Here is a 6,972-nt window from a genome sequence, read left to right on the forward strand (position 1 = left end):
CCTTGTTTGGGGACCATTTGGTTCTTTCTCTGACCTAGGTTGACACAGGTGAGTGAGACCATGGTCCACCAGGGTAACCAAGCACTGGAGGGCGTGAGGCCGTTCTGAGCTGAACCAGCATGGATGGAAGAAATCTTCAGGTGAGCTGGTTACTGGAGCTGCATTAGGTTTCTAGAGAAGCCCTGCGCCTCTTCCATTCTCATCATCAGGGAAATAGTTGGGATCTGCATCCTCAGGCCCCTCCTGGGGGACCAGAAACAGGAGCAGCCATTGTATTCTCAGGTCATGTCCCCCAAAAATCAATGTTCTCCTGCCTTTTCATGGGGTAAAAGAGAGCGAGCGCGAGACAAGAAGCTGTAGTGTGTTAGGGACCCCATGGTCAGGCAACTCTGCTTGGAGCAGGGCTGGCATGAGAGCCCACAGACTGACTTAACTGGTGTTTGGTGTCAGGTAAGTTTTGGACTCTTCCCCTGAGCTTGCACCACTTAGGGTAAGGGATGGTTCTTGAAACAAAGTAAGAGTAGTGCCCAACCTGTCCCCTGGCTCCAGCCCAAGGAGGTCAGGGACACCTGGGAGCTAGAGACTGGGGATGGAGAGGCCTCGCCCTCATGCATTGCGAGTATCAGGCCTCACACAGATGCTGCTGGTACTAAGGTCACCTGGTGGTAACCTCTCATGTTACTAGTGTCTCAGCCACATTGAGAGTGGCTATTTCAGGACATACTGGTCCCAGGATCCTGAGAGGAGAGGTCAAGGCCATAACTGCAGGGTAATTTGAGGCAGAGAGAATTGCCAGCCCTGGGCTGCCAGAAGGTGCCCTCCTTAGTATAATCCACCTGTGCAGAGGATGAGGCGGCGGGGCATAGTGGAGCTCAGGCCAAGAGGGAGACACCCTGGAGCTATGCCTCCTGTGGCCCCAGCGCTGAGCTGGGTTCCCCACCCCTTCCTTTTCCTCTACCTCAGCTGTGGGAGGGGCCTCCATGCATAACTGCTACCCAGAACTTGTGCGTGACACCTCATCAGTCAATTTACATACTTGCAGATCATTCCTAGTTCTCCCTGGGAATATCACACCATCACCTCCCCCATCCTCCTGAAGACCTGACCGGGTCCCTACCCCATGGCTGAGCATAGACCTGCCGAGCACCTGGATTGTGGTGGGTGATTGTCACCTAAATGGGAACTCCTGCTATCTGCACATGACCCTGATGGTGACCACCGCTGCCACACATAGAGTGGTACGTTCCCATTCTCCAGTGACTTCTCTAGGCACACTCCCATCAGGCTGGCCCAGGTGATGGCCATGGGAGCCTTACATCAGGAACCAGGACCTTGTTCTTGGGTCACCGTCCCATGACTCACTCAGAGATATGAGTGCAGGCAACCAATTCAGGCCTCAGTTACTGCACATGGAGAAGGTAGTCAGTTGATGGCCCCGGCCAAGGTCTCTTGTCTGGAGAGAGAAGTAATGAGACTTGGAAAGTGAAGTGCTTCCGTAATTTCTTAAATTCTGCCAAACATGAGGAATTACTTTTACTCATCATCATGACTATGACCCAGCTTCAGGTTCACAATGGCCAGCTCCCAGAGGAGTGTAAATGAGCAACATGGTTATGACTAAAAAAAGGATGGAGAGGTCCCAGGGCAAGCCATGAGGCCAAAGAGCTTCACACTAAAGGAACTCTCCCAGTGACAGGTGCCCACATAGGCAGCAGCAAGGATGGGACCTTGGAAGCTTATCCAAACCTAGTAAGCAATGTGACAGTTGACCAAGGCATGGAAAAGACTCTCACTCTGTGTGGAAAGTTGTATGAGCAGAAGACCCGCAAGCCATTTTTAAACTACTCTTGAAATAGTTTGCAAAGGTGCATGTCAGTTTTCTAATTCTCAAACATTTAAAATCACAGGGTGCTAAATAGTGATTTTACTACTTTATTTATTTGCATGTATTGTATGTTTCTAACAGTTTTGAATATTGTGATAAAAATTTGTAATGGCCATTGAAAAATAACAACTTTTCCTATGGTTATTAGGCTTGCTGGGCAGGGTATGAGCTGGAGGTACCATTCTGTGAGGCGTGCTCTACAGTGCAGAGCAAGACCACCCTGTGATTTACTCGTTTTCCAGCCCAGTTGTTTTGTTTTTTCGTTTGTCTACTCTGTCAGGTGAGGGTTCGTGCCTCAGAGATACTCTGAGGAAGACCGTGACATTCCCAGGAGGTGTCCCTGCAGATCACCCGGAATAGCAGCGATTGCACCTTAGGCACTCAGTAAATGTTCTTGAGTAAATCAAGGATTAAAGTGAGAGAGGAGAGGAGTCTTTCTTTGGCGGGCCAGGATCAGCCGACCCGTGGACATCCCTGAGAACATGTCCACTCTGTGCCAGTGCCTCCTGCCAGCCCTCCAACAGCATCCTTGGCATTCAAGGGCTAGACCCAGGCATGTCCTGGATGTGAGGCATGTTCTCATGGGGGATAAAGAAAGAGAGGCAATCCCTTGTTTAGGTCTAGATGTCATTGGGTCTGAAGTGCAACCAGGTCTTGTTGGGGACAGGCAGGTCAGGTCATGCCAGCAGAGACTTGTGAGTTTGAAAAAGGCACAGAAGACAAAATAAGTCAGGGTAGGAAGAGGTCTGACTGCAGAGGGAAAGAAGCCAGCTGGAAGGGTGTCTGCTCAAAGGCTGGGTTAAGAGAGTGGACGATGGGAAAGCCAATGCATGGGGACTGGTTCCCAGGGTCTCTGAAAGCCCACAGAGGCAGGGCTTGCTCTGGAACCCTGGAAGGGCATCCGCCTGCCTCTCTGGTGCCTCTTTGGATCCAGAAAGGCAGCTGGGATGTTGATTTTCTTTCTGTACACTATAGCTTATCACGTTCTCCAAAACAGCTCAGAAGAATTGGGGAGAACCCCTGATTTATGTTATCAGTGGGTGTCCCCAGCATCAGGTTCCTGATGGGCTGAATGACATTCCAGGGATGCATAAAGAGGGTCCCAGACTTGGAGCACATTCTACGCACCCGCTTCCTTAAAAAGCAGTCACAAGGGCAGATGACCTGGGATCGCAGTAGGGATTTTGTGACTGGAGAAGGCGGTTGCACAGGACGGCCCTACTCATGGGCTCAGAGGCTACTGTGTCCTGTACATAAGTGAGGGCCATGATGAGAGCAGGTGGCAGGTGACCAGGATGTGGTGAAAAACATCCCCCAAATTCATGTGTGGGTGCTGGTAGTCGGCACAGCCTGTCCAATACTGGGCAGGAAGTTCTCCTGCCCCCAGTGCCACAGCACATGCCCTGGGAAAGCAGGCTCCGTATGGGGGGGCGGGGCTGGATAGAGGAGTATTTCTTGCTCGTGAAGAAGGCATGTTCACTCAGACTTTGTTTCTAGGTCATTCTAAGTGGTCCCTCCTGCCTCCTTGTACCTCCAGGACACTGGGATCTCATAGAATTTTCCTGAGCTTGGGCTCCTACAATTTTCCAGTTTCTGCCAGTGCATGTAATGTTTGTGTTAAAGAGAAAATCTCACCCCCAGGTGGCACCACTCAGGCTTTAAGCCCATGATACCAAGTCTAGACTCAACTGCTGACCTCATTACAGTTTGAACCTCTTCCAGAAACCTCATCAGCCAGTCTGCAATTTTCAGGTCAACACCACTGTGGTAATCTGTTACATGGTCCCTCTGCCTGGAATATGAAAGTTGTTTGGGCATCACAATGCAGGGCATACAGAAGAGCCTACAGAAAATTTGCTCCTCTCTGCCTCTGTCTCTCTCTCTCTTTGCCCCCCCTCTCCCCCTCCCCGCGCTCTGTAGCTCTCTCTCTGTCTGTGTCTCCCTCGATTTCATAAGATCCAATGTGTGACTCAGTACAGCATGGGGATATCCCAAACTATGACAGATCCTTACATGCCAAATACAGCTTCAAATCTTCTGAAGGGGAAGGTGTATCTGTGCACTGTGCTTTGGTCCTGAGAGAGGACATCTTCCCTCACAATCTGAGTAAGAATTTTAGGCCTGGGCCCAAAAGGAGCTTTTTGAAGCCAAATTTGCATGGATTGTTCCCTGGGGTTGAGGAAACATTAGTTATTTATACAGACTTTGGCAGTCATGTTTAGGGCCCCGGCCCCTGGAACTTGGCTGGGACTAAACTGCTGCCTGTGTAAGGTTGGGATGTGGAAGAGGATGCCTGAGCTAAAGAGAATGCCCTGTGTAGCAGCTCCTTGGTAAGGATACACAGGTCTTTTTGCCCACATTTATTTTTCTCTGTGCCTCCAAGATTCCCAAGAGCCCAGGACTCTCAGCCCTCAGTGGCTTTCAAAAGTGTATGTCACATCCCAGGTTCAGCTGCCACACCCCTCCTCTGGCCTCTCCACAACCCACGTTTTCACATTTAATTTTCTCAAGACAGGTTGCTGAGCTGATCTGGTTTTTCTGAGAGGAAATGCCCTTTACCTCCACAGAGGGAGGGTGACAGAATCTCCTGCCTATACTCCCCGTCAGCTTGGGTTTAAGGGATCCACCCAGTTTCCTTCTTCACCACTAGCATTTTAAGTTCTTAAGTTGATGCAATCAGTGTCTTTGAGTTTCCCCAATGTTCACCTTGTCCTGGGTAATTCCCTAGGTCCCATTCCAAACGTGCAGCCCCTCCCTTCTCCTGATCAATCCCTAGATGTGATTTTGGCCTGACCTGCTCTGGGGAAGGCTTGCTCCTCAAAATATGGAAGACCAACTATCCCTCTGTTCCTCTTTGAATGGGCAAGGGGTTTGCAATTGTAAGTAACCTCAAGTCTCAGGGACTGTTCGGTACTCAATACTGTTGCATTGAAATTCTTTTTCTCTGGAGATGATACCACTGTCTCTCTAAAGGGGTGTTAATGGGAACACTAGGGAGTTTTGATGTGGCCCCAACACCCCCATTAAGTCTACTTTCAGGCTGGTTTCCTTTTCTTTTCCTTTCATGAATGGACCTAGGGTTCAGTTGGAGGTGTGGAGAGTGCAAAACCCCATCATGGTTAAATGCCTAGAGATCCAGGACTAAGGTTTTGCTCTCAGGTGGAAGTAGCCATTTCAGCTAGGACCTCAAAAGGAAGGTGTGGTCAGACGGGGTATAATGGCTTCTGAGGAGGCCGAGGAGGGAACAGAAGCTAGAGCGTGAGAGTCAATGTCCAGGTCTGAGCACAGGGCTCCCTGCACCACGCAGCTCTGGTGAGTCAGGAGCCTAAGGTGTTCACCTAGGACCTGCAAGCCAAGAACCCAGAGATTTGTCCTTTTTTCCTTACAAATGAGCAGAATTTGCCTTTGCCTCTGGATGCAGGTGTGCCTTAATCCAAAATGTTTTGATTTCTGTTTTGATGTTTGCCATTCATAGAGGTTCACAGGGCAAGTTTTCCCTGTGTCTGAAAGTTGAGTATTGCTAAGGAGCTTATTGTAGGTCAAAGTGGCAAAATCCTTTTTGTAGTTTTTTAGAGGCCGGGCTGTGTGTGTGAAAACAGGTATTAATCAAAGTCTTTCATAACAGCCAATTGATGTTTAGAAAGAGAGGAAGGGAGTGGGCGGAGAGAGAGAGAGAAACATTGATGTGAGAAGCATCTATCAGCTGGCTCCTGCCCACACCCTACGGGGGCTAGGAATGTAGCCCTCAAGGGACATTTGGGGGGCACGAGAGGATGCTCAACGCAGTGAGCAACACTGACCAGGCTTTGCAGTCTCTTATTGAGAGGAGCCTTAGTTGTGACATGTGAGCCCTCTGTTGTCATAGATAAAATGGTCATTCTAATATTCATAGAAGGGACACACAGTGAAATGTACATGTTGGAATTAACGGTTATTTTTCTCACCTCCAGCTCCCCCATGCTTCAGAAAACGTTTGTGCTGCTTTTGTATTCCTCATTTAAAATGTGTCAAAGGCCTCAATGGTACCCATTGTGTGGGTGTTCCTTAATCTTCCCCATCTATTTTATTTCCTGGAACTTAGCAAGAGGCAGTCCTGGGCCACGGGCTGCTCCCTACTCCAGGTGTTTTCAGTCCTTCAGTGATCCTCAGAAATGTTTTCCCTGGAAAGGGTGGGATCATCTCTCTGGTTTCCCAGTCCTCACTGCACAGCAGATTTGCAGCTAGCCAGTGGGCAGATGCGGGAGGGGTCCAGTGGTCATCTCACCCCTCCTTGGTGCCTGGTTCTTGTCCTTCCAGTGGCAGAGTAGAGTCAGGGCTGAGTGGCTTTGCAACCCTATGCAGAAAACGGAGTTGGGGTAAATTGGGGGTGCTCCAGTTGTTGCCAGAGCAGTGCCTTTGGCCCTCAGCTGGTCCCTCTGGAGGGAGAAGGACCGGGGTTGCTCATGCTCAGCCTGACAAGATGCCTTGCTCCCGGCTGTCTCCCAGGATCTCTTTCATAGCAGCTTCATGGGAATGAGCCTCCCAGCTCCACGCAGACTCCTGGAACTGGCATGTCAGAGCCTGCTACGGGATGAAGCCTCGGCCATCGCTGCTCTGGAGTGGCTTCCTATGGAGCTCTTCCCACCTCTTTTCATCACAGCCTTCACTGGGAAGCACAGCAGAGTCCTGAAGGCCATGGTGCAGGCTTGGCCCTTCCCCTGCCTCCCTCTGGGGGCCCTGATGAACCATTGGCAGTCTTACCAGGATATCTTGCAGGCTGTGCTTGAGGGACTCGATGCCATGCTTGCCCAGGACCCTCGACCCAGGTATGGGGGATTCAGTAGCCGGGTCGCACCCTGGGGATCTGAGCAGTTACAGCTGGGATCTGGGAGTGGGCAGGGCCAAAGGGAGAGCTGAGGCAGGCCTTGGAGCCACTGTTAGGGTCATTCTAGGAACAGGCTTCGGATATACACGGCTGATGAAATTGCCGAGGTTGACTGAAGGGACACGAGCCCACTCCTTCCTGGTGGCACCTAAAGGTACCAGGAATGAGGACCATGAAGGATCCCAGTTGCACCAGGAGCAGTTGATTCCTGTGGCATGGAGTC

This window comes from Myotis daubentonii, chromosome Y, assembly GCF_963259705.1.
Source record: "Myotis daubentonii chromosome Y, mMyoDau2.1, whole genome shotgun sequence".
Taxonomy (NCBI): domain Eukaryota; kingdom Metazoa; phylum Chordata; class Mammalia; order Chiroptera; family Vespertilionidae; genus Myotis; species Myotis daubentonii.